Below are 27,328 nucleotides of genomic sequence, written 5' to 3' on the forward strand. Positions count from 1 at the left end.
ACAGCACTTTAAAACGTCCTTTCAATTTTTTTTTTTTTAACAGTTGAACATGCCCAACAGGATTAAAAAACAAATGTAAACAAAAACATGATGAAACCAGAATCGTCCATAAAACCACAACACCCATGAGTCCCTGCAGGCCAGTAGGCCCTAGCCTCGGTCCTGTCCTCCAATGAGGACTCCTCAGCTGGTATAAGTCCCTGCAGCTGTGGGTGCCTTCCTCTTCTTTTTTCCTCTAGCTGCTTTCAATCCTGCCACAGCTCAATGATCGAAGCTTTATAACAACTTGGTCTAGCTCCAGTACTCTGTGTGGTATAGCTTCTTCTTCGCTGAGCTGATAGGTAATCAATCTCAAGAGTTCTTTTGCTCTTCTCCTACGTAAACATAGAAACCGAGATTATTAGGGTGGGGAATTCATTGCCACCTCCATAAAAAATATCAATGCATAACACTTTAATCTCAACACAGAATTCCCATAGGGAGGGATAATTCTCGCCTCTGTGTCTTTAATAGAATCAAGACTTCCTGCGCTGAGCGCATGGGCAATATTCATTCTGTGACAAGACCGGAGGCGAGCATTATGCTTGTTCAAAGCTTTGCACTACTGCTGAAGCAATGTTAGAGACTGGCTTAAAATAGAAGGTCCTGAAAATGGAGTCACTGGACCAGTCCGCTGCCTTCATGATCTCCTGCAGCAGAACTCGAGCTGCAAAAGCTCCTGAAGCCATAGCTCCTCTGGCCGAGTGGGCTCCAAAGACAGAAATGTCTATTCCCGCCAGCTCCATAATCTCTTTCACCCATCTTGCGATGGTAGCTAGGGCTACTGCTTTATGTGGCTTCCTGCGCGCTATGAGTAGCTGAGTCACACCCTGTGGCTTTATCGCTGCAGTTGCTGCTTCATATCTCTTCATGGACTGTTCTACGCAGAGGTTATTGTTATTAGGAAAGTATGGTACATAATGACTCTAGAGTTGGTCTTAGTTCACTGCGCGATGTTGAACGCCACTCCTTCAGGATAAAATATCTTTCGGTCAATCTCAAGGGCTTTAACATCCGAGACTCTTCTACAAGATACCAAACAGAGCAAGGTGGCTAATTTGCCGGACAGTTGCTTCATTGTTAAATTGTTGTTTACCGGCCACGGTTGAAACAAACACCGTACCTTATTAACATCCCACATGAACGAATATCTAGGTAACGGAGGCTTGCTTACTTTAATTCCTTTCAAAAGTCTATCCACTACGGGTGTGCTCTCCTATTGGTACACCCTCCACCAGATTGTGGCCTGCCAAGATGGCTGATCTGTACACTCCCACTGTTCTGAATGCTTTCCATCCGGTAGTAAGAGACGCTAGAAAATCTATAATCTGTATTATAGGAGCTGAAATGGGAGAAACATTCCTCCCCCTACACCATAGCTCCCAGGCCTGCCAATCGGAATTATAGCTCCTGACTGTGGATGGTTCCCATGACACTCTGACGAGTTCTGTAGCCTCCTCTGAAAGTCCTGGCAAGCACCACCTTCGCCTGAAATTCTGCAGGCCATGAGTGTCCGTGTCTGATCCTGCACTAGGGGATGCGGGGCTCCTGCTGCATCTGTGAGGAGATCCCCTCTCTGAGAGATCCTCTAAGGGAAATCTGTGAAAAGTTCCATCAGAATCGGAAAACAGTTCCGCCCTGTCTCTGCGAACCTTCGCTAGAACCCTGGCCAGCATCGCGAAGGGGGAAAGGCATAGTGGACATGGTTTTTCCAGTCCTGTAGGAACGCATCTGTCCCTATCGCTCCTGGATCCAGCCTCCAGCTGAAGTATCTCGGCAGGTGGGTATTGAGTCTCGAGGCAAAGAGATCTGTATGTAAAGGACCCCACCTGTGCTGTAATTTGTCGAAGATTGACTTGTGAAGTCTCCAGTCACTCAAGTCTATCAGATAGCAGGAGTTCCAGTCTGCCACTGTATTCGTCACTCCCGGAAGATATTCCGCTTTGACCGATATTTTCCTGTCTAGACAGAAGTACCAGAAATCCTTTGCAATTTCCACTAGCATCTTGGACTTGTGCCTCCCAGTTTGTTGATATATCTCACTGCTGAGATATTGTTCATGCGTAGGAGGATGCAACATTGCGCTCTGTCTTTGGAGAAGGCTCTGACTGCGAACGAACCTGCGAGGAGCTCCAAGCAGTTGATGTGCAACTCTAGCTCCTTTTGAGACCGTTTTCCACCTATCTGTGTGCCCGCATCTGGCTCCCCAGCCTGATCTGCTGGTGTCTGATTCTACAATGAGCTCCGGCAGATCTCCGAAAATAGCTCAGCCTTTCCATGCTTCCATGTTGTGAAGCCACCAGCGAAGCTCTGTCTTGCTGTCTTCGTCCAGGGGTACCTGGTGATGGTATCTCCATCCCTTCTCAAGGTACCTGATCTTGAGCCTCTGCAGAGCTCGATAGTGTAAAGGACCGGGAAAGATCGCCAGGATAGAAGCTGCTAGCAGGCCAACTATCCTGGCTAGATTCCGAAGCAATATAACCAGTTTCCCCAGGGCTGTCCTCAGATCCTTCTTGATGGATCTTATCTTGGTTGACGGGAGCTCCAGAGTGTCTTTTTTTGTAGCTATGGTGAAACCTAGGAACTCCAGCCTCCTGCATGGGGTCAGCGCTGATTTCTCTGCGCTGATCAGAAATCTTAGACCTGAGATCAAGGACGTTGCCCACTGTGCTTGCTTCAGCAATCTCTCCTTGTCTTCTGACATGAGCAGGATGTTGTCTAGACAGATGATCATCCTGATTCCCTGTTCTCTCATTGCGGTCGCTAGGGGCCTCATAAGTGTGGTAAAGGCCCAAGGTGCTGATGCCATGCTGAACGGTAGAGTCTTGAACTACCATATCTCTCCCTTCCATGCGAAACGTAGGAAATGACGGTGGCGTGGTGCTATGGGAACCGTCAGATATGCGTCCTTTAGATCTAAGCGTGCCAGCCAATCGTCCCTTCTGAGAAGGTCTGCTAATAGATGGATACCCTCCATCTTGAAATGTCTGTAGACTAACCAGCTGTTTATCTCCTTTAGATTGATGACTGGTCGAACCTTGCCCTTGCGGTGAACCAGAAACATGTTGCTTAGGAATCCCTCTGAGTGAGGTTTCACCCTCTCTATGGCTTGTTTGCGAGCTAGCGCCCCTATTTCCACGTCTAGCAGCATGATCTCCGCTTGCGAGATGTGCATGCGCTGAGGGGGGGATCAGTTGAACTGGCGTCTGTAAAAATTCTAGGTGAAAGCCCTGCGCCGTCTGTAACACCCATGCATCTACTGAAAGCTTGTGCCAACTGTTTATAAACACACTTTCACGAACGTGTCTCTGAAAAGTAAGCTTTGGGCCCCTTCCGCAGCCTCATAGGAGGCTAGGTCACCTAGTTTGTTATCTATCTTCAATAACATTGACCTTCGTCTCTCCGCCGAAATGGGCGTGTTCACGTTTCGTTTCCAAGCAGGCAAACGGCTCGCTGGGCCCATCCTGTAAAATGAAAGGATCCACTGGCTCTCCAGTGTCCTTGGATCTCTCTGCCAGGTCCATAATTTTAGCTATTGGGCCTGTTAGATCCAGGATCTTATCCTGGCAAGACCTCCATGCACATTCCATGCCCTTTCTGGCGTCCTTGCCGGCCTTCGTGACAAAAGTGAGCATCTTGGGGTCCAGCTCCAGCGTATCCATCACCTTTCTATTAAGCTCTGGTCTGGGGCATTCCGCTCTGAGCCGAAACCAGGTCTCCTTCTCCAAAGGTTTCCTGACCTTTTGAGCCATATAGAGAGCTACTCTCGGGGAAGGGGTTCATTCTGTGGACCTGGGATGCCTAATAGCGTCGGCTCAAACATATCCGAAATGTCATCTTCTTCAGGGGTACTCTCCACCAAGCTGGCCTTCTTATTGGAGGATCTCTCTTTATCTTGCGCTCCTGAGCTGCTCTTGGACAGGCTTATTTCATCTTCCTCCTGCTCCTCCTCCTGGTCATATTCCTCAGAGGAAGAATGCACTTCCCCTATGTTTTTTGCCCCTGGGGTAGGGGGTACGAGGCAGGGCACAGCTGATTTCGCAAGGAAAGCTTCCTTAAGCCTATTAAAGGCACCAGCTGCCTCATGGGGCTTTTCTCTCTTCCCCATATCTGTGCCTGGGGGGGGTAGAAGAGTGTTTCCTCTTCCGGGCGACCTTACACCCCATTGATTCTTGCAGAGGCTTAATGGTGGAGGTCCCCTCACCTGGGTCATTCTGCAGGCCAGCTCTAGTGCCCAAAAAGTTCTCCAGGACTTGTAGCCTGTACTGTATAGGCGGAACTCCCTGTGCCACAGCTCTCACTAGGGAGTCTCCCAAGACTCTCCTAAAACTCTGAGAGAGGTCTATTTCCTCCTCCTGCAGCTCCTGCTCCTGGTTACTGAATTCATTCCAGTATTCTTCCCCTCTGTCACAGGCCATGATTTGACGAGCTGTGTGTGGTAGCGTGACCGTAAGTGTGAATGTAAACTCTAAAGGTCTTGTTTGACCTGTCTGCCCTCCGATGGCAGAGTGTTTCAAAAATCAGGATGAATCCTTCTTTTCTTTTTTCTTTTTTTTTTTTACAAATATGCCTCTGCTGACCTGATACGCTGAATTCCTGTGAATATTGGAGGCTTAGTAGCTCCGGAGCGCTGCCCGTAATCCTCCAGTTTGAAATTGGAACGTTGGAGGAGGAATCTTCCTACCGTGCATGCGCTGTCAAGGTCCAGTCTTGAATCTTCCTGCAGGAGCGATGCTGACCCACCAGACCCCCAAAGTATGCCTGCTCAATAATCTCTTAGTAGATAAAACTACTAAGCTGGCAAACCCAAGGGGAAAGGGGAATGGAGGAGAAAATAACAACTGCAGATCTTCACTGGCTTTCAGACACTGGCTCCCAAGTAAATTAGACACTGCTAGATGATTACTTCACTGGAGCTGGATTGATTGATTGATGATTCATCAGTGTGATGTGATGTCTGTGAAAATCTAACACAAGAACACTTGGGTTAAAACTGACTCTATTCTAAATGTATTGTCTTTTCTTACTAATGTTAAGATTTAAACTTATGAACAATACCTGCTGCCTATGCTTGATTGCTGATAGGCATAAATAGCATCAATATTGATAAATATGCTCTTCTAAATTTCTTCTAGAAATATTTTTATATAGTATTCTTTATTTTCCTTTGTATTGAAATTCTTGAGTTTTCTCTTGGCTCTATACTCGCTGAACACTGAATTGAATTGCTTGAAGATCAAAGTTTCTAAAGTTTACTGAGGAAGAAGTATAATTAATAATTTTCAAGTCTCGAGTGTCTTTTCACTTTCCTGTTCAATGCTCTACAGAAAAATAACTGACTCTGTACTCTGGAAGATGAGTTGCTGCAGATATGGTGCACGCGACGCTACGCGCATACAGGACGAAGAAGAACTGAAGCCCGCAAATCGGTTTAGGAATTAAATGGAACCGCGAATACTAAACGAAACAAACCACAAGTCACGACAAGCCGCAACTCTCATGAAACTGCGCTCACATCTAATAAACCTCGCCAATACCAAACCGTAAAGTACACTATTACGCACTGCGTGACCAGGAAATAAAGAATTCAGAAAACTGAATGCACGCAACTCACGCCAGCGGGTCCTTTACTCTAGCTACACATTCAACTGCGCAATAGCGCGAGCAAAAGAAACAATTACTTCACTCGAAGCAATTTAACGATCGAAACCTTCACAAATAATAAAACTAAATAAATGCTAATACAGCACTCACAATTATCAATAACTAACAACTGAAACTAAACTACTCTATTTTAATAGTGAACTGTACATGCAGCCACGACAAAAAACAAAAAAAAAATGAAACGTAACACTCGTATAGGTTCTAAAATTACGTGGACAGTAGAGCACAGATCAACGTTCCTTATAAATGCAGATAAACAGTTTCTTCTTAAATTGTTCTTAGAAAAAATTACTTCTTCTTGAATTAATTTAAAATTATGAACATTTCACTTTCAACACTTAGCTTGCTTCATCTGTAAATATGTAAGTGTCCTTGTTGAAATGATGACTTCTTCTTTGAAGACTTTTCTGTAATCTCTTCACTCTAGATATTCTTGTAAAAGAATACTAAACTATAAATAAACTGAATATCACCAGAGCTACAAAAACTGCAACCTTCCTCTAAGGAAACTGGAATGAAAGGTGGTTTAGAATGTTGGAAAACATTCCAAACAACCTCACAATACTTCTCCTCCAATCATTAGTGTTGAACTGAACCTCTTGGTTTGGGGAAATTGGCACTTCCTGTATATATCTATCATTAAGGAAACTTATTTAGAAATTGGCATATAAAATCCTGCATTTTAACTCAAACATCACTCCAACAATTCTCATAATTATATGTAAGATAAGAAAGACTAAAAACAACTGTTTACTTAAATCTTAATGAAGTTTTTCTACTGTAATGTCTCATTGGAAATCTGGAAACCCATGGAATCCTGACATGCGCGTGACAGGCTGCTTCAGGCAGGCGTGTGTGGCGCCGGAGCGCAACTCAGAAGAAATGTAGATTCCGATGCATGGAAGATGACTTTCCCTAATGCGAGAGAGATCGCTTGCGGAGGTCATCTCTGCTACCTGATTACTGGCTAAAATATAATCAAACAAGATCCGACGTGTGCGCGAAGCGAAACGCTCCTAAGGTAGCTTGTAATATGCGCGCTGCCATACAATGCTGCGCGTCTAGGTATGTTAAACACTTTAGTAATTTCCTGACTAGAAATATTCTGCCTAAGTTGTCTATAATAGCATATTAATTATTTCCTGACTAGAACATAGGATAAATAACTTGTCACTGAACAAATGTCAATCAATAGGGAAATGGTACTTGGCTGTCTTATAGCAGCAAAAAAGAAGAGGAAGGCACCCACAGCTGCAGGGATTTATACCAGCTGATGAGTCCTCATTGGAGATAGGACTGAGGCTAGGGACTACTGGCCTGCAGGAACTCATGGGTGTTGTGGTTTTATGCACAATTCTGGTTTCATCATGTTTTTGTTTGCATTTGTTTTTTATGCCTGTTGGGCATGTTCAGCTGTTAAAAAAAAAAGAAAATAGATTTGAAAGGAAGTTCTAAAGTGCTGTTGTTGGCAGTAATAAAGAAGAATAAGCATAATGCTCGCCTCCGGTCTTATCATAGAATTTCTTTTACATTTTTAAAAATTCCTTCTAAAGCATGCAATTCTTTGTTTTATAGAAACTGTTACTTTTGTACTGTTTTCGTCAACCGCTTTATCAGTTACTTTTTTGTCTTGTGATGTTGAATATAGTTAGGATGTTGGAAAGTTATCAGATATTGTCACTAGCAGACCATTAGAATGATCCCTTGTCACAGCCAGATTGATCAACACTCTTCTGTTAGGACCTGGGGGGGTGGGCTTTGGGGACCAGAGTGATCTGCCTATTAAACAATGAGACCCCTTGAGGTGGTTTACGTTTGATCCCCCTCCCTGAGTTAAAGAGCTAGTCAGCGGAGAGCCCTTCCCCACAACTCCAGTATCCAACAAAGACGAACCCTATTGCTTTCAGTAGACGCCCAACATCTGGTTCCAGGGAACACAGGATGAGATATACATTGCACGAGTCGGAGTCAAAAGAAAGCACATCTCAGCACTTCCCACATACCCCAATAGCACCTCCACCTTTCTCCACTAGTAAAGCACTGGGACAAATCTTACTCCCAAACCTCACCCCCATTCAGCAGCAAGGTCAAATTGAGCAGCAAGGCCTAGACTTAATAGATTGTGGGGCATGGTGAAGTTTTCAGTTAAGCACACTTAATAATTAAAGTTCGGCAGAATGTATAAAAATACAGTCATATTTATTAGCCTTAAACCCTTATGAATTAAAATCATAGGGAAGTAAACTATGAAACAAACTATCTCACATCCACTTTGAAGTGCTCTTGGTGCACCTTACTTTTCACACAGTTAGATCAGTTCGATAGTGCAATGCAATATAGTAAAGCAAGTGATGAAAAAAGCTAAATAAAAACCAGTACAGGTAAGTAATTCTAAAATACTAAGAGTACAAGAACACAAGACACAGCCTTATAAAAAATAAGGCTTTATACTTAAACAGTCCTTCTCTTGCTAAAATAGATGGAGCTTTGTGGCCTAACAGGCATAAGTCTCAAAGGTAACCCTTTCGAGGTAGGTAGTCTTTTCAGAAGGCTGAACAAGTGTGTCAAAGTGTAGGTGTAAGTGTTTCAAGTAGTGAAGAAAAAACAAGCAAAGTCCTTAGGAGGTTGCATCCCATTCCCACCACCTTAGGGAACCCCCCAGGGAGGACACTAGGCCAGAACTCCATTGAACAAGACCAGGCAAGGAAGAGGTAGGGTTAGGACCTTGGCCAGCGAACTTCGGGTGGTAACTTTCCACCCCTGGATCTCCCTGGGCCAGGCTCAGACCCTAGAAAACAAGCGGAGCACTTTCCTTCTCCTTGTTTTACAATGTTTCTTGCTTTCACAAATCTCAATGTCTTTTTAAACAGGTTTTTGGCCTTTGCCCCTGGTTGTCAGCTTCCCTCTGCCGGGTTCCCTCTCGACAACGTTTACCAATAATTCCTCACAGGACTTTCAGACTCTGTCCCTTTTCATTAGCATCCCTCACCCGGGTTCACTCTTGCTAATTTCCATAGTTCATGTTTTAATTTTCAACATGCAGGATTCACTTCCCTTAGCTTTCACAGTTCTCTGTCGGTCAAAGAGACTGGACGGTACAGAGGATTTTTTTTACGAGACTCCTCTATGACCACTTTGACCGTTTTTTGCCTCTACCCAAAGCCTTCTGGTTAAGTAGTCTTTTTACTGCTGGGTAATCGCCCAGAGTTTCCTGCGTGAACACCCACGTGGTGCCGGACTCCTCTGCATCTGGTTTTCCCCCTCTTTCTCAATAGTATCCTTTTGCTTTCAAAGTTCAGTTTATGCCACGGCTACTTTTCATTCAACACAGTTCGGTTTCTTATCGACACTCCCTCTGACTTACCGGCTCTGATGAACTGCTTGGCTTAATGTTTTTGGAGTCAAGGTTTTTACCACTGAGACCTGCGTGTCGCTCCCCGGCTTGGAAATCAGCGGAGGAGGGTCTTGCGCACTGGGCACATCTGTTGAAATACATGTTGGCTATTGTTTGCAGACTTATCGTTCCTTCAGCTGAGGTTCCATGGGCCTTGGTCGGAAAGGGCAAGGTCGACTTTCTCCTTGTTTCACTCTCGGTCTGCTCCGTCTTTCTTCTCCTCTTGAGCTGCTGTGTTGAGCTGGCTCTTACATCGTGCCATCTGCCTTGCTCTTTGCGTGCTCCACCTTTTATCCCTGTGGGGAAAGGAAAAGGCCGTCAGGTGTGCGTGGTTCTGGTCAGGTGCCCGACTCTGCCTGACCCTTGCATTGGGACATGTCAGGTGTTCGGTTCGGGTGTTAATCCGCTGTCGGTGGTGTGCAAAAGGGGGGGTTACAGTGTCTGAGTATTCTACAGGGTAGGATGGGGAAGAAGTGTTATAGAGAATTAAAACCCTCATATCAGGAGGGTTGGTGATCTTAGAAGGGAGAGGTGGGTAGGGTTTGGTAAACAAACTGGAATGACCAGCATTGTTATCATAAAATGAACAGGGGGGAATGTGGGAACGGTAATGTTTTGTTTGAGCAGACTGGGAGCGGGGGAAAGAATAATCATAGGGTCGTGGAGAAGAATGTTTGGGAGTATTCAGATAGGAAACTTGAAATAGGGATTCTGGGATATATACTTTTTGGTTGTAACCAGGTTCAGGGCCTTGGAGGATTGGTTATGTTCGGACAGGTTGTTGGTTTTGGGCAGGAGAGTTTTAACGAGGCGAGGCAGATATACTATAACCTATGAAGATCTTAGGGATTTCGTCCTCCTCTCCTCCTTCCGCTCTGGTGCCATACCTCATCTCACCTGGGGTATTTACCTGAGCATAACCCCGGCTCCCCTAGTCAAGTGATCCTCTCTTGCCCGTCCGCTCCCAGGGTTGGGATCTGATTGTGTCAGCCCTTCCCAGGCCACCTGAATAAGGGTTTCCAGAGGTCTGCTTGGGAGAATACCCTCAGGTATCTCACACCACGGTGAAACTCCCCATGCCCCCCTTCCCTTCTTCAGTAAGGCCTATGGACACTCCAGAATGGATGGTCCCTTATTATCCTTGGGATCCTCTGAACTGGTACCTACACCACTCTCCCACTGTGGTCAGTGCCAAAAGCAGATTCTCCAGATATCCCCACTGCTCTTCCTTGTCTTCCCTCATGTGTGGCCTTAATGACCTCTGTTGCGCCACCCTCTAGTAACTTTCCACATCCGGGAGGCCTACCTCTCCCTCCTCCTTTGATTTGTTTGATATCCAATTTTTGGCTTTTTCGGCTGGGATAAAAATGAAAAGAATCCTTCACTTAATTTCCCTGAGGAACCCTCAGGTAGTGCAGTCGGCAACATTTGAAACCAAAACAAAACACTGGTGAGGACATTCATCTTAATAGCATTCCCTCTCGCCATCCAGGACATTGTGAGCTTCGACCAGGCCAACATACTTTCATATATTTTATTTTCTTCAACAGAGGAGGATACTTCACCTCATATGAGGTGCCCTTAAAGGGTATAGTATACACTTCGCCTTATTTAAAAAATCAACAGTGAACCCATCCTCTGATTGCACCTTCCCAGATTGTATCCCCCTCTTCACCTCGACTAGCGGTGTGCGTTAAGAATAAACATTACATAATCTCTCCCTCATAATCTCCCCATCCATCATTTCCAACATCTCCAGGTCTTTACTTTATTAAATTTGTAAAGAGCACACATTGACCCATAGGCTTTAGGGCGCCGACTAACTCACAACAGAAACACAAAAAGAGTGCTGACTCAGTCAAGAATATAAGGAAAGAACGGTGCAATGATCAGAAACCATGAAAGAGATCTAAGCAAACAATAGAGACTTTAGCCTCTTTAACGTATCCGTAGATTCTATGCTTCTCACATCCCTGGGCAGATGATTCCATAGCCTGGGAGCTATCGCATAGAAGGCTCCCTTTAGTACCTTCTCAGTTCTGCACCTAGTAGTCAACAACACATCCTGATTGTTTGACCTCGGCAACCTACCATGATTTTTTTGGTGAGTAGGGTTTGCAGGTATGCCGGCATCTTACGCTGCCTGCACTTTTGGGTTATAACTAGGACTCGAAACAGAATTCTGGTTTCCACAGAAAGCCATTGAATGAGCGTCTCACCGTAGGTACATGGTCTCTGCGAGAGAGTCCTAATAACACCCTTACTGCTCCATTTTGTATTACCCGCATTTTCTTCAAGATAGACTTATTGATTCTGATCAAGAGACTCGAGCAATAATCGATCTTGGCTCCTATTATTGCCCTTGCTATCCTCCCTGCATTGGTCTGCGAAATCAGGGGCCTAAATTGAGCCAGGAGTCTAATATAATAGGCACATGATGAGACAATAGTAGAGACATGAGGCTTCATGGTAAGATGTTGGTCTAGCACGCCCCCAATGTCTTTACTTTCTTAAGAGGACAGATTTTTACATCTCCTAAATGGAAGCATTTATATGCTGTACCCAATTTTCGTAGCATATTAGGCTAGCCAACAGCTAAAAGTTCAGTCTTTCCTCTGTTCAAGGCTAGTTTGTTCTGAACCATCCATGACTTATGAAGCTGGTAGGTTTTGTTAATCAATACTTCGTCCAGGTCATGATTTCCAGAGAGAGTCATGATACACTGTGCATCATCCGCGTAGTTCATAAAAATAACCCCCTCGTGTGCTAACATCGCAAAGAACGGAACAGTGAAGAGGTTATATAAGCAAGGCGAGGTGCAAGAGCTCTGAGGAACCCCAAAGCTGACATCAATGGGTGCAGCCTCTGCTTCCAGACCGAATACACAACTCTCTCGGTTGCTAAGAAAAGACAGCATCCACTGAGTCGCCTCAGGGGAGAAGTTAGCAACCTCAACCAACCTGGTGGCTAAGATGTGATGATCCACCAGGTTGAATGCTGCTGACAAATCCAACAGCATAAGAAGGGAGGCCTCCCCATTGTCCAGACGATGAAGTAGTTTAGATTTAAGTTCTAGGAGTGCTGACTCTTTGCCATATCTGGTCCTACAAACTGACTGAAGGTCATTAAGAATCGGATATTCCTTCACATGCTTCGATATCTGTCGATAGGCCACCTGATCTAAGGTTTTCAGGAGGAACGATATGTTCGTGATAGGCCTGTAGTTATTAGCAATATCAGTGGAAAGAACCGTTTTTTTTTATATTGGGGTGACCCAAGCCTTTTTTAAGATTTGTGGGAAGACTCCCGTCTCCAAGAAAGTATTAATAAATGTACAGCTAGATGCCAATAGAGTAGGAGAACAGGTTTTGATAATCATGTTTGCCGACATATCATTATTGCATTTAATGACCTTTTAATTGATTTATGATCATTTCCAATTCATCAACTGAGATGGTATTAAAGTTAAAGCTGCAAATAGAAGGGCAGCTTTCAAAGACCCAATCTAAGTTCAGATTGCCGGTACCAGATAAAGTAGATTGTTTCATGTCAATATCTGCCCGACTCCTGTTCAGTTTCTCATGCATAGCCTGCTGGATTCCTGAGCACCAGGTCTTATCCTTGACCAATCGATTGGAGTACACTGTATTCGTTGGTTCATGTTCTTTTAAGATGTTAAATATCTCCCAAGTATCAGACTGGGCATTCCTGATCCTATTGTTAAAAAAGTTCTTTTTTGCTTCCAAAAGGGCTGCTTTTTTAGATCAGGCTGCCGTCTTATATGCAGATAATGTTGACCCAGTTAGTTTGGCTTTCCAAATGTAGTAGAGTTTCAGAGTAGTACTCATAAGGGATTTTAACTCCTGGGAAAACCAAAGGTTACGTTTGGTATTCTGTTTATATGATATCCTCTTTAATGGTGAAAAAAACATATCCAAGAAAAGGATAGGACAACTATGGCACACCCTAGTAAGGAAAAATATTTGTAAATGGTAAGAGTCAACTTGGATACTGGGTGTTTGGAAAATTTGCTAATCAAGTATGAGGTGCAGAGGAGAGAGGGGCAACCTTGACATCTTGGTTGCACAATACAATGAAGAGAATATAAGTTCCCAAGCCGGGAACTTACATCCCCTGCACACTATCTAATATCTGGAATACCAGACCAACAATTAAATATATCTAACCAGTAATGTTTCTTAATAAATTCAAGAAGATCTGTAAATGGTAATACATAGAAAAAGGTAATTTGTTCAAAAAAATGACTTTGAATCAGATAAGGTTACAAGAACCATTCTTCATTGTTTATTCTTGATGTTGAAGCTGTGGAAGGCCCAACGCGTTTCGAGTGATACAACATTCTTCATCAGGGGCAATAACAAAGGTTTCTAGGAAAAAATATATATAATATGTACATTAGGAATTTTATTTACACCAACAACGTTTGTTCAACAACATTTCTAAATAACTCATTTTAGATCAGGATATGTATCACAATAACCCATGACATACAAGGATTACATATGTGGCAGAACGTTTGACATTTTAAATGTACAGAGTATACACTAACCCACAAGAGGACAACCTGTCCCTCATTAATATGTATAGAAACTGATGGTAAATTCACTAGGTTAATAGTATCTTCTCTGCTGTGATCGAATGAGGAAATATATAGAAAAAATATATACTGATAGTGAATTCATTGAAGTTCTAATATGACAAGGTAAGAAACTGTGCAACTATTTAAAGAGTATAACCTTGTGTTTTTATTATGAAGGAGGTTCTTCAAGAGAACGGGGGTGGTCTGGGACGGGAATCCCAGGCCTTCATCTAAACAAGACAGCGGGTCTTTGATGGTAAGTCCTTATCTGTAGAAATAGAATAGACATCAAAGACGTCTATTTAGACCGTTGTGAGTGACATAGTGAGGATAGAATAAGTTAAGACAGTAATGAGTCACTTACAGCGGTATCGCGGTTGATCAGTATCAAGGTAGCTGAGGGGAAGTGGTAGTCAACAACCGCAAGTGGTCTGGAGGTTACTCAGGACTGGAGCACTGAGAAAAAGTGGACTGAAAAACGAAGGTAGAGTCTCAGTAATGAACAAAGGAAGTGAACAGGGTGATCGAAAGCTTTGTTCTGAAAAAGAATCCTGGGTTGAGCCAGTATTGGAAGCCTAACATTTTTACCTAGTGTATGTCAGTGTGGCACACATGGAGACCAGCTGCCGAAGGGTTGCTCGACTCCATGTCAAGTGCCGCCACTGTTTATAAAGTAATTAGTAGTGTGACATAATCACGCGCTTGCGACAGTTGGATAGAAATGTAAAAATGTTTTCAAAGTTTATACATATCCAGTCATTCCGTTGACTCTATCTAGGAAATGTACAATCAGTACAATTGATACTCCCTTCACTAGACTGTGAACCAGACGTGTGGGCAGAATGGCATTGGTTGGTTGCATAACAAGAATGTACCTAACCATTAATATCAACTATGTTTACTACTACAACTATTGATAAGGTCTTCAACCACTTTGGACCCTAAAACTCAGATCTCACATGCAGGACTATAATCAGAATAAATCACAGTCCGCCATTTTATTTTGTCTTCTGACCCCTATAGTATACATAGGTCGATGTATAATCAACATCCATCAATTGTTTCCAGTCAGGCAGTCGTAATGGCCATAATAAGTTCCTTGGCCCTCCTATGGTCCTTCAGCCTCCAGGTCGTGCCTAGAACATCTCACTTTTCTAGTTCTACACTATTCATGACACTTTAAATGCGTGGATGTTGTTCCACATGATTTTTATATGCTTAGTCACCATGATCTCTTACCTTCACATGAATGATATTAGTTCCAACCATCAAGGGTCATGCACATATTGGACATTGCCATTCCCCTAGAGGTCATATTGTTATATTTCCTTCACCCCGACACTAGGTTTGTTTACATGTGGCGTCATGCACGCGTTTGCGTGATGACGTCACATTGTAAACACGCCGCGGTCCGTTTTTCTTTTTTCACTTGACTGATTAAGCTCTTATAGCCCTACCTGCCCCTGTCAAGCATCTTTCCATAGGAGGCTAATTAGATTCCATCTTGTCTAAATTTTCATCCATCTGAGCCTGGAGCTCAGCGCACAGTATGACGTACCACACGCAAGCGCGTGATTACGTCACACTACTAATTACTTTATAAACAGTGGCGGCACTTGACATGGAGTCGAGCAACCCTTCGGCAGCTGGTCTCCATGTGTGCCACACTGACATACACTAGGTAAGAATGTTAGGCTTCCAATACTGGCTCAACCCAGAATTCTTTTTCAGAACAAAGCTTTCGAACACCCTGCTCACTTCCTTTGTTCATTACTGAGACTCTACCTTCGTTTTTCAGTCCACTTTTTCTCAGTGCTCCAGTCCTGAGTAACCTCCAGACCACTTGCGGTTGTTGACTACCACTTCCCCTCAGCTACCTTGATACTGATCAACCACGATACCGCTGTAAGTGACTCATTACTGTCTTAACTTATTCTATCCTCACTATGTCACTCACAACGGTCTAAATAGACGTCTTTGATGTCTATTCTATTTCTACAGATAAGGACTTACCATCAAAGACCCGCTGTCTTGTTTAGATGAAGGCCTGGGATTCCCGTCCCAGACCACCCCCGTTCTCTTGAAGAACCTCCTTCATAATAAAAACACAAGGTTAGACTCTTTAAATAGTTGCACAGTTTCTTACCTTGTCATATTAGAACTTCAATGAATTCACTATCAGTATATATTTTTTCTATATATTTCCTCATTCGATCACAGCAGAGAAGATACTATTAACCTAGTGAATTTACCATCAGTTTCTATACATATTAATGAGGGACAGGTTGTCCTCTTGTGGGTTAGTGTATACTCTGTACATTTAACGTGGCCATCTCCCTTGGGTCACCTTTGGTCACCAGGGATCCGAGACGCAATCCCAGAACCGGGAAGCTATGAAACGTGGTACCAAGCGGGGCTGGAAAGAGCGGGCCAATTATGGCGCGACGGAACCTTTATAACCATACAAGACCTCCAGGAGGCACTTGGCATAGGCACGCTCTCAGTTTTCCTGTACTTGAGACTCAAAGGGGTGATGACAAGGTCAATCTGGAAGGACCAGCTGCAGAGGGATCTTACCCCATTTGAAACGATCCTTGATCGCTGTACGGGCTCCAGTGGTCTGATAAGCGCTATGTACTCGGCCCTGATCGAGACTGATGTCTCCCCCTCACTGGTGCTTAAGGGCAGATGGGAAGCAGATATGGGTAGACAAATTTCCGAAAAGCTGTGGCTTAACATCTGCAGACGCACTGCGAAATCCTCAATATCCTGCCAGTACAAACTGCATGCCATAAAACTTTTGTATAGATGGCAGTACGACCCGACCAGGCTTGCCAAAATGTATCAGGGGGTTAGCCCATATTGTTGGAGGGGCTGTGGGAAGCGGGCTGGTTACTGGCATATGTGGTGGGGGTGTGCCATGGTCCAGACCTACTGGTCAGAGGTTCTTAGCTGGATCAGGGATCTGGATGATGAAGAAAGGGTGAAGCAGCCAATGTTCATCTTGTTTGGTCTGATCGAAACAGGGGACGAAGTTGTAAAAGCACCTAGGATGGTACAGGGTCTACTGATGGCTGCACGAGCCTGCCTCACTATGGTGTGGAAGAGGCCCAAGCTCCCAGGTAAAACTGAATGGCTTGGGGTTGCCCGGACTCTCTATAGAATGGACTACCTGACCGCCGCTTTACGCAGAGATCTTACTGATGTCGAAAGTGCCTGGTCTGAGTTCAGAGCCAAGCATGCCTTGTAAAGACAATGTGTGCAGTATATTGTTGCGATTTGTGCCAATAATGATAACAAACGAAGATTTTTGTTGTGGCGGCTCCTTGGGTCATGTTATGTGTCCTGGTCGGATATCATATTTATACTCAAAGCTTTCTGGTGTTGTCTCATTGTTCAACGGTGTTTCTCAATCACGTATTTGGAGATATTAGAGGGGGGAGGGGGGGCGAGACTGGGTTTTGTTGATATTATTCATTATACTGTTTAATTTTCAGGAACTACTGCACATGATATATGAAGATGGTACTTGTCTTACATGTTCCCTCTACTTATTTACTGAAGAATTTTGGATGTAAGTGACTGTTGAACTTGTACAAAATCAATAAATTTTGAATTTAAAAAAAAAAAAATGTCAAACGTTCTGCCACATATGTAATCCTTGTATGTCATGGGTTATTGTGATACATATCCTGATCTAAAATTAGTTATTTAGAAATGTTGTTGAACAAACGTTGTTGGTGTAAATAAAATTCCTAATGTACATATTATATATATTTTTTCCTAGAAACCTTTGTTATTGCCCCTGATGAAGAGTGTTGTATCACTCGAAACGCGTTGGGCCTTCCACAGCTTCAACATCAAGAATAAACAATGAAGAATGGTTCTTGTAACCTTATCTGATTCAAAGTCATTTTTTTGAACAAATTACCTTTTTCTATGTATTACCATTTACAGATCTTCTTGAATTTATTAAGAAACATTACTGGTTAGATATATTTAATTGTTGGTCTGGTATTCCAGATATTAGATAGTGTGCAGGGGACGTAAGTTCCCGGCTTGGGAACTTATATTCTCTTCATTGAAAAAAAAATATCCGCCACCGTTTCGATACTTGCAAGAATAGTCTGCCATGTCCTCGGGAGAGGTCAACTCCAACCTTGACCCCTGAGAGGCAAGCATTGGTTCAACTCTATCCACTGAGTTATGTTTGAGATCTCTGGTTAAAGCCCCAACTTTATTCATAACCTTCATTTTCAAGGGAAAGTTCGCCAATACTGTGAATTCCTCAAAGGAATGATCCGACCAGGGACATGGTGAAACAAGTAAATCAGTTTTATCAACCCGATTACAGACAACCCAGTCTAAGGTATGTCCCAAACAATGGGTGGGCACATCAACCAACTGTTCGAATCCAAGTTCTAGTAGGGCAGATTGTAGCTGGAGTGCGACTGCATCCTCTTTGTGCCCCAACCACAAGGTAATATCCCCCATAATGAGGAACTTGGATTTGGGTTTCAACAACGGTAGGAGAAAACTGGTGAGACCTGCCTGGAAGTCTCCGGCCATACTAGGTGGCCTATAAACCACAAGAATGTTAATGGTCGCCTCAGCATTCAAACCAATTTTAACCAGAATATATTCCACCCCGTCCACAATAAAGCCCTTAGACTCCCAGATCGACAGGGACAGTCTATAGATAATCGCTACTGCAACACCCCCCCAAAACTCCTTCCTATCGCATCTGAACATCCCATATCCGGGGGGTGGGGTGGCCAGATGCAAAGATGGCGCTGCAGCTGCGTGCGCCCAGGATTCAATAATGGCACAAATATCAGTGGAGTTAGCCTCAATATGTGTGGCCACTTCCAGTGCGTGCTTCAACAAAGATCAGGTATTAAGCATGAGGATTTTCAGTTTGGTGATGGGGTTATCATAGGTCTGCTCACTACAGGCACTGCTTCCTTATCCATCACAGAATAATAGGTATGTGAAGTTACTAAGATAGCAGTAGATACAAGCTCCGGTAAGCTTGCATCCAGTGACTGAGTTCCCTCCTCCATGTGCAGATTTTCTCCAGTCTTTGCCCCATCCGTCTCAGAGTTCCGCATTATGGGGATCGACCGGGCTGAAAGGTAATATTTTGTCAATCACACATGCAGTTTCATTATGTATGGTCTTCCTTAAGATGGTCCACTGCCTTTATATTTAAAGGCCTCCCTCACTTCCCGAATGCCTGTCCCATCCTCCCTATAAAATTCCCGATAATATGCCACGAAACACCCCACTATCGCCTTTGAGAATTCACCAAGCTCAGTTTGCGCAGTTCTTATTTTACCAACACTTCTCTACAACCTTTGTGCCCTGCACCCGCCTCATCTCCCTTCTAGTAATAGTTCTGTTTCAAGAAACAAAGCTTACAGAATACCTGCCCCAAGTTCCTCAGTTTCTGCTTCTTCATCTCTATTGTTCCAGCAATACCATCAATTCTCCCTCCCTACTCTCATCGTCTCTTCTCCTCAAGATACTCCAGCTCACGTCGCACCTTGCGCTCAACTAGGGCCCTTTCCCTCTTCCTTCTGGCTCCCTTCTTTGTCAACAGACCTCGCAAGATTGCTTTAGCCGCCACCTACACCATGGTACACTTCACCTCCCACTGTCGTTTTCCCTGAAGTAAAGATCAATCTCTCCTCGGGGCTCCTTGTAGAAGACTGAATCCTCAACAAATAATCATTGCACCTTGAGCCCTTATCACTGCACCCTGCCTCTCCTAAATCTAGGTCTAAGCACATAATTTTATGTTCCATCCAACGAACTTGCTGCATAGCGCACCCTTGCACCCCATACGCTTGGCCCACCACCATATGGATGTAATCTATTCTGGAGTAATCGTTATGTGGCACAGAGGAGAAGTAGTCACTCTCTTCCTGATGCTGGAGCCTCTACATATCCAATGAAGCATATTTACCCCACAGCCTCTGAAGACCAGCGCCACGACCACCTAATGTACTTCCTACATCACCACCCACAGATCTCTTGTCCCGAGAGCCATCTGCCACCAAGTTAAAATCTCACCTCCCAAATAACAACACGCCTTCGGCAATACCCGAGATCTCCTGAATTGCCATATCAGCAAACGCATATTGTCCCTGGTTTGGGAAATAAAGTGAGCATAGAGTTATTCTCAATCCACCCATCCTCCCTCTGACAATCAATAGTCTCCCCCGCTTTGTCACTACATTCCCAATCTCAAGGTGCAGTGTCCTGCGCTGCAGTATTGCAACTCATCATTTCTTACAATTACTGGATGCCCAGAGGTCACGACCTATGGCTTTACTAGGAATCCTACCCCATCCTACTCGTCATAGCCTTGTTTCTTTCAGGAAGAGGATGTCCAAATTATTTCACTCAAACTCCCTTGCCACCAACAATCTCTTCATCAGGGAGTTTAATCCCTTCACATTAAGTGTGGCCACCCTCATACCTCCCGAGGCCCTTCTGTCAACACTTCCACTCATTTTAACATTATCCGATCCCATGTCTCCCTTTAGGCATTCCCCACTCCCGCAGGCTTCCCACACCGATTACCAAACAGTGACATTCTGGCTCCCTCCCAAGGTATCCCTGCTTCATCACCCCCCACAACATCCCACATAACAAGCTATCCCACAATAGTGATACACGCAAAAGGAAATCCCATACTCCCTCCCCTCTTCACCCCCACAAGATGCTCACCTTACACAGGCAGCTAGAGTTGGCTCCCCACTCGCCTCATCCCCCTGCCTTTCTCCCCCAAACTGAAATTTCAGTATTCAACACACTGCAAAAATCCCCCCCACACCCCAGGTACGTAGTACCTTTCCCCAGCAATCCTAATAATCCCCCTCCTCAAAGCAAATACTATCCATTATACATATCCACACCCCTTCAATGTACTGGTGAGGGAGTATTCATTTTCCAGAATATGCAAATCCCAGGCACTTTTTTCCTTGAGAGTGTTCTCAATTCCTCTTCTGTTGCTCGTGGATGCAACAGCCAGATGGAGCTCTTCTGTCACTCCCGCTGTCCGAAATGAATAGTCCGCATTTGTAATGCAGTAGTCCTCACCCTTGAACTCGAAAATGAGGGCAAACGGAAATCTCCATCTATACCTCATCCCCTTTGTGCTCTGCCATGACGTGAGTTGCTTACATTCCCTCCTTTTGGTCAGTGTCAACTGTGAGAAACCAAAGAGTTATCACCTGCTAGTCCCCGGGATTTCTCAGGTGGCCAGGGCACGGCCATCACCTTTGGATCCAGACCCTGGGGTGGACCAGTGCGGAGGGATCACCTGGGTGAGGGGTCTGCGGTGAAGTGGGGGTGAGGCAGCCGGTGGCGAGATGCAGTATTCTTACCTTTCCCGTACCCATGATCCTCTGGTGTCCCAACCGCCCCCTCTTTCCACACAAACACTTGGCAGAGGAAGAGGGCGACTGGGAGCAATAATACTAACTCTTATACATCCTTCCCTCAGAAGCTCACGGTCTCTGAGCTCTGGTTCTCTCTAGGCTGGACTACTGCAACAGCCTCTTTCTAAATCTGCCTGCTTCTACTATGTGCCCTCTGCAACTCATCCAGAACAGGACTGCAAGACTTGTCCTTGGCCCCAAGCCCAGGGATTGTATCACTCCAGTACTGAAATCTCTGCATTGGCTCCCAGTGGCTACAAGGATTAAGTTCAAGACCCTTTGCACTGTCCACAAGGCCATCTGGGGCGTGGGTCCTCAATACCTCCAACTCTTTCTTCGTAAATACCTTTCTACTCGAGCTCTTCGTGCCTCCACCTCCAAGTTGGTGGTATCTCTTTCTTCGGCTGGGGACTCCCTCTGGAACAGCCTCTCTGAAACTTGAGTAGAACCATTTCCGGTTCTGGAAGCACCCCAAGACATTCCTCTTTGCTTCTGCCTTCTCTCTTCCTCTCCCCTGCTGATTTCCTGTATGATACTGCACTGGTCACCTGGCTACCCTCCGATTTCTGCCCCAGGTTCCTGCCTGCACAGTTGCACACTCGCACTTCCTCCCGGCAACCCTTGCGCTTGAGTCTGTATCTGTAACCCTACAGTCCCCCTACCTGCACTTTTGGACACCTGCTGTCTGCACTTACCCTTGCACCTATCATATTCACTTAATCTGCTTGTACAGACCATTACCGTCTCAGAAATTCAAGGGCTCTGAGCGAATGTTGTGTTTTTTTCCCCATGTTCCCACCCTCCTTGAGCGCTTTGCAACACTTACCTGTATGTAGGCGCTACATAAATAAACATTACCATAACCACCTGCCACCTGAGTTGGGGAGGTGAGGACAAGCCTGTGGTACTAACCTTGACTCGTAAATTGGAAGACACTAAAGACAAGAAAGAAACGCACAAAGCCGGTGATTTGGCAAGTGAAGTGAGAGACCAGTGTTTGCTAAAGAAAGATTGAAGTGGCAACATAATATTGCACAATTGAAGACTGCACGCATGTGGATGAGATGCGAAAAAAAGGCAGACCTGCGAATAAACCTTAAAGTAACGGTAGCTGTAAAGTCAGCGATACTGTGTAACGGCGTGGTCTGGCGAAAGGAACTAGCCCACTCAAGTCTCAGTGAAAGGTAAAAAGGTTGTAGCGATAAAGTGAATGAACTGTAAAAACAAGGTGATTGAAACTGACCCAGAGAAAAGGGGAGAGTAAAAAGGTGAACGTTGAACTTTGGTGCATAAATCGGTGAACTACCCAGACCAGGAAGCACTGGGGCAAATAACATAGGAGTGTGAGCTTAAAGCTGGAAAGGCAAAGTGGTCCTGCGGAGGTCTGTAGAAAAAAGCCACACACATTCGAAAGTCTCCGACCTCAGGAAACGGTCCGGGCCCGACTGAGGGAGACCGAAGGTGTAATAAGTTAGGGGAATGGAACCCCTAAAGGAGGTGAATTAAGCTTGGGGAAGGTAACCCCTGCAAGTGTTTTGCTTTGAAAGGTCTGAGCCCGACAGAGGGGGACCGATGTGAAATTTTTGGTGAACTGTGTTTTGGAAATTGGAAAGTAAGACTTTAACGTGGAAGGCGAGGCGGGCCTCGATCCACGTCTTCAACTACCTTTGTGTTAAGAGTCTGAGCCAGAGTGTGCCATCTTGTGTAGAGGGTCCGCTTTAATCCGTGCTGTCCAATGTGGGGAGGATAGCTGACTCAGCCACATTTATTCTTTATATTTGAACACTGACTTTCCTTTGCATATATATTCTCCTTTTTTACACTTTTTGTACAAGATCTAGGGCAGGCATACATTTTTGTTAGTATAGGGCATTTTGATTTGACAGACTCAACTAGGACTTTTTTATTTATTATTTAATGGTTGAGACTACTCGCATCTTAGCTGTAGGGCAAAGTAGGAGTTTCTCTAACCCTATTGAAAGTTCAATAAAGGTTTTACAAATTGTACCTTTTGTGTCAGTGTCATACTTGTGGTACCCTGCCTCCCTTACACAACCATTGGAAGATCTGTATTTTGGTCCCCTCGTAGATCACCGCTCCTACCTTCCGAGCTCTCATTAACACCTCAGTCTTCTGCTTTTAATTGGCACACTTCACCACCACGGACCTTGGGCCCCTCTATGTGCCCTCTCAATGCCAATCTCCATACCACCATCATTTTTAAAAAGAATGCTAATGATGTCCTTAACCTTCCTCTTAACTCCCTCAGGGCATTCCCCCTCTGCTTTCTGCTGACCAAAGACCCTCCATTTACTGTGATGAACCCCTCTTGTTTCCAGGTCTGTCAACCTTGTATCCATTTTGATTTCCAAGGCATCTGCTGTTAACTGGTTACTCTCCAAGCCTTTGATTTTTATCCTCTATCTTCCACTCGTCCTCTGAACTCTGAAACTGATGCCTGTATGTCGAACTGAGAGCTTTGATCTCATTCAGTATGTATCAAATGTCACCCTCGTGGCTCTCTAGGTCTACTCCCTTTCTGCCTCCTTGCGCTGGGGTTCCCGATCCATAGTCAACGGAGGGATGCCCTGCAACTGAAAACATTGCAGGGTCTACACTCTTGTGAAAGGACTGATGAGGAACTCACCCTTCACATATGCACTCAGCGATCACAAAATCGACACTCCAAGACCCCTCCTCAGGCTCCTCGTATCTGCCTCAGTGAGGAGCACGCCCACTCCGCCTCTGTGCCACCACACTGAACGCAGAACAAACCAGGAATCTGCAGTAGCCTGACGCTGCCCCCGGTGTCCACTGCTCACTGTACTATAGCCAGACTTCACCCCACTGGTACCCTCTGAGTGGCACATGGATCCACTCCACCTCACCTGCACTCCACACCTGTTCAGTGGCCAAGGTAGCTCTTTACTGGGTGGCTTCATCAGCCATCTAGACCTTATTCATCCTTGCACCCACTCCCCGTACTCTTCTCCTTATCGCTGCTCCACAGCATCACAGGGAGACTGGTCTACTGCTCACCCGATGCAGTGTCACTCACCCCAGTCTCCGGCCCCTCTCTAGGCTTGCTCGTTCTTGGTTGCGGGTGGGCATGCTCTCCTCCGGCTTCCTTCCTTGTGCTGACGACCCCTGCCAAAACTACCTGCGGTCGTTGTCACACCACACTGCAGCCCTCAAAGTGCGTGTGTTGATACCCAGCTCCTCGTGCCCAGCACAACAAACACTGCGTCCTCTGGCCTTGCAGTGCGCCACCGGCTCCCTCTGCTCATATCTACCGTTCTCCGCCCTGCCTCTGTCGTCTCTCCACCAGCATGCTTCATCAACAGCAGCCTCCTTCACCGACTTGGGGAAGGTCGCCGGCCGCCACTTAAGTCTGAAGTCAGGGGTACTTTTTCACTCTCGCTTGGGGATTCAAACTTCTCTAAGTCATCAGGGAAAGAAGAGTCTCCAGAGCTCAGAATCACTTAGCCATCTTGGTCCGCGCATCCCAATATTCATTTTTAATGATTGCGTCCAGTATATATTGTAGTAATAATAAAACTGTTACACATGTCTTACTGAGCAAAACACATGATGAAAACCTAGAAAAAACATATAAATGATTTACTGATGGAAGGTTTCCGTGCCGAGATGGATAGTCTGGTGCACTCATATTGTAATCCTTTGAAATACCCCTATGAGACGGAGAGAAATGTAACCAAGAAGGGTTTCTGGCTACTTTGCATACAATCAAAGAACATTTTGGGAACATAAGACTGAACAGAAGTCTTTCTATGTGACAAACATGTCTGTGATAAAAGTTTGTATGTTTGTATCACTTAGTACATAATACACACTGGGCTTTTTGCACATTGAATTTTTCCCAACAATCACTCTAACATTTGTATTTGTATTTATGCCAAAGCGCTTTACATTACAACAATAATAAATTAGAAGCATAATTGCAAAGCATGAGAGAAACCATCGAAAACAATATGTAGAACAATTTACCTTGGACTATAAAAGAGAAACAGAACAGAGGAAGAGTAAGAGGGAAGTAGCGAGGGTTAACAGGACGGGGGATGAAGATGCGATTTCAAGGATGAGCGGAAGGAGGAGCAAGGGTAAATGGAGCGGATAGGGAGAGGTAGAGAGTTCCAGTATAGGGGGACAAGGAGCTGAAAGGATCGGAAACAAGAAGACGCACAAGGAGATGGAGAAACAGTGAGTAGGAAGAGATCAGCAGATCGTAGGGGGCGTGAGGGAGCATAGAACGAGAGGAGTGAGGAAAGGTAGGGGGGCCCGATTATGAAGAGATTTAAAGACGAGACCGAGGAAGTTGAATTTAACTTGAGAATGAAAGGGAAGCCAACCAAAATAAGGTAGCGAAGAGGAAATGGAATCGTGAGGAGAGAGAAGGCAAAGGGTACGGAGAGCAGAGAGGTAGAGGGATTTGAGAGGAGCAAGATGAGAGGCAGGGAGGCCAAAAAGGATAGTAGAGAAATAGAAAAGACGAGAGAAGATGAGGGAAGAGTTTAAGAGTTTAGTGGCGTGGAAGGTGAGGGAGGAACGGATTTTACAAACATTGAAGCGGTGGTAGCGACATGCGCGGGACGTAAGAGAAATGTGGTGGGTAAAGGAGAGGGTGGAGTCGAAGTGGAGGCCTAGATTGCAGGCAGAGATGTGGAGATTAGTAGGGGGAAGGAGAATAAAAGGAGGGGGAGATGGAGGGGGAAGCGTGTTGTAGGGAAAGAATAAGATTTCAGTCTTATCGGTGTTGAGGGAGAGAAAGTGAGATGACATCCAGTTTTTGATAGCAGTGAGACAGGAAGAAAGATCAAGGTGGATGTCAGGAGTGAAAGAAGAGAAAAAGAGAAAAAGCTGGCTGTCATCAGCATAGAAATGGTGAGAGATACCGAAGGAAGAGATGATAGGGGCAAGAAGGGAAGTGTAAAGTGAGAAAAGGAAAGGGCCAAGTACAGAGCGTTTGGGAACACCGAAGTCGAGGGGGAGAGTGGGGGAGGTACGACTGCCCCCAAGAGACAGCAAAAGAACGGTTGGAGAGGTAGGAGGAGAACCAGTTGAGAACAGAGCCTTTGAGACCAAAGGAAGAAAGAGTGTTGAGGAGTAAGGGATGATCAACGGTATCAAAGGCAGCAGAGAGATCAAGGAGGACGAGGACAGAGAATTGCTTAGAGTAGCGAGCGGTAAGGAGGGAGTTGAGAAAGGAGGGGAGGGCAGTTTCAGTGGAGTGTTTAGGGTGGAATCCGGATTGAGAAGGGGGGTGAAGAGAGAGATTGGATACAAAAACTGAGAGTTGAGAGTAGACTAAGTGTTCAAGAAGCTTAGAAGGGAATGGTAGAAGAGAGATTGGATGAAAGTTGGAAGCAAGGAGGGGATTAGCAGAGGGTTTTTTCAGTATGGGGATGATAGTAGCGTGTTTGAAGGAGGAAGGGAAGGTGGCAGATGAGAGACAGATGTTGAAGAAGGTGAGGTAAGGAATGAGAAGAGGATAGATTTTAGAAATCAGAGGGGTTGGGAGGGGATCAGAGGGGGCAGCAGTAGAGTTTTGGACAGGAGGAGGGAAACATCGGAAGGAGTAACAGGGGAGAAGTTAGACATGTAAGAGGAAGGGGTGATGAGAGAGGGGGGATGAGGGGAGTAAGAAGGGGAGCAAAGAATGTTTTGGCATAGTGCAAGTATCTTGAAAGAGAAAAAGTCAGCGGAAGGGGGGAGGGGAAAGGTAGTAGAGTGGTAAGTAGTAGGTGGGGAGAGAAGACAAGATAGGGTCTGAAAGATATGACTAGGATGGGAGGATTGGGATTGGAGGAGGTTAGAGTAGTAGGAACGTTAAGCTAAGGCAGGAGTCATAAAGAGAGTGGTAAGAGAAATGTGACGCTTGATTGGCAGGCGAGCGGAGCTTGAGCCAGCGTCGCTCGAGGCGACGGAGGAGGTGGCGCATAGACGGAAGGTGAGGGGAAAGCCAGGGTTGAGAGGGTTTGTGGCGGAAAGAGGAGAGAGGGTGAAGTTGATCGAGGCTGGAGGAGATAGAGGAAGACAGAGGATAAGGCTTCATTAGCCGAGAGAGAGAGGAGAAATCAGAAAGAGTGGGGAGGCAGAGCAGGTATCGAGGAAAAGAGAAGGGCTAAAGTTATGTAGATCCCGTTGAGAGAAGGAAATGGGGGA

The 27,328-nt window shown here is 45.1% G+C and overlaps 1 protein-coding gene across 6 annotated transcripts in view; it reads left to right on the forward strand.

Annotated features, from left to right (window-relative positions):
- Positions 1-27,328, forward strand: part of EXOC3 (exocyst complex component 3) — a 1,019,937-nt gene that overhangs the window by 930,307 nt on the left and 62,302 nt on the right. The gene's annotated exons all lie outside the window — the stretch shown is intronic.

The sequence above is a fragment of the Ambystoma mexicanum genome, chromosome 5q (assembly GCF_040938575.1).
Source record: "Ambystoma mexicanum isolate Mex_15411 chromosome 5q, UKY_AmexF1_1, whole genome shotgun sequence".
NCBI classification, from domain to species: Eukaryota; Metazoa; Chordata; class Amphibia; order Caudata; family Ambystomatidae; genus Ambystoma; species Ambystoma mexicanum.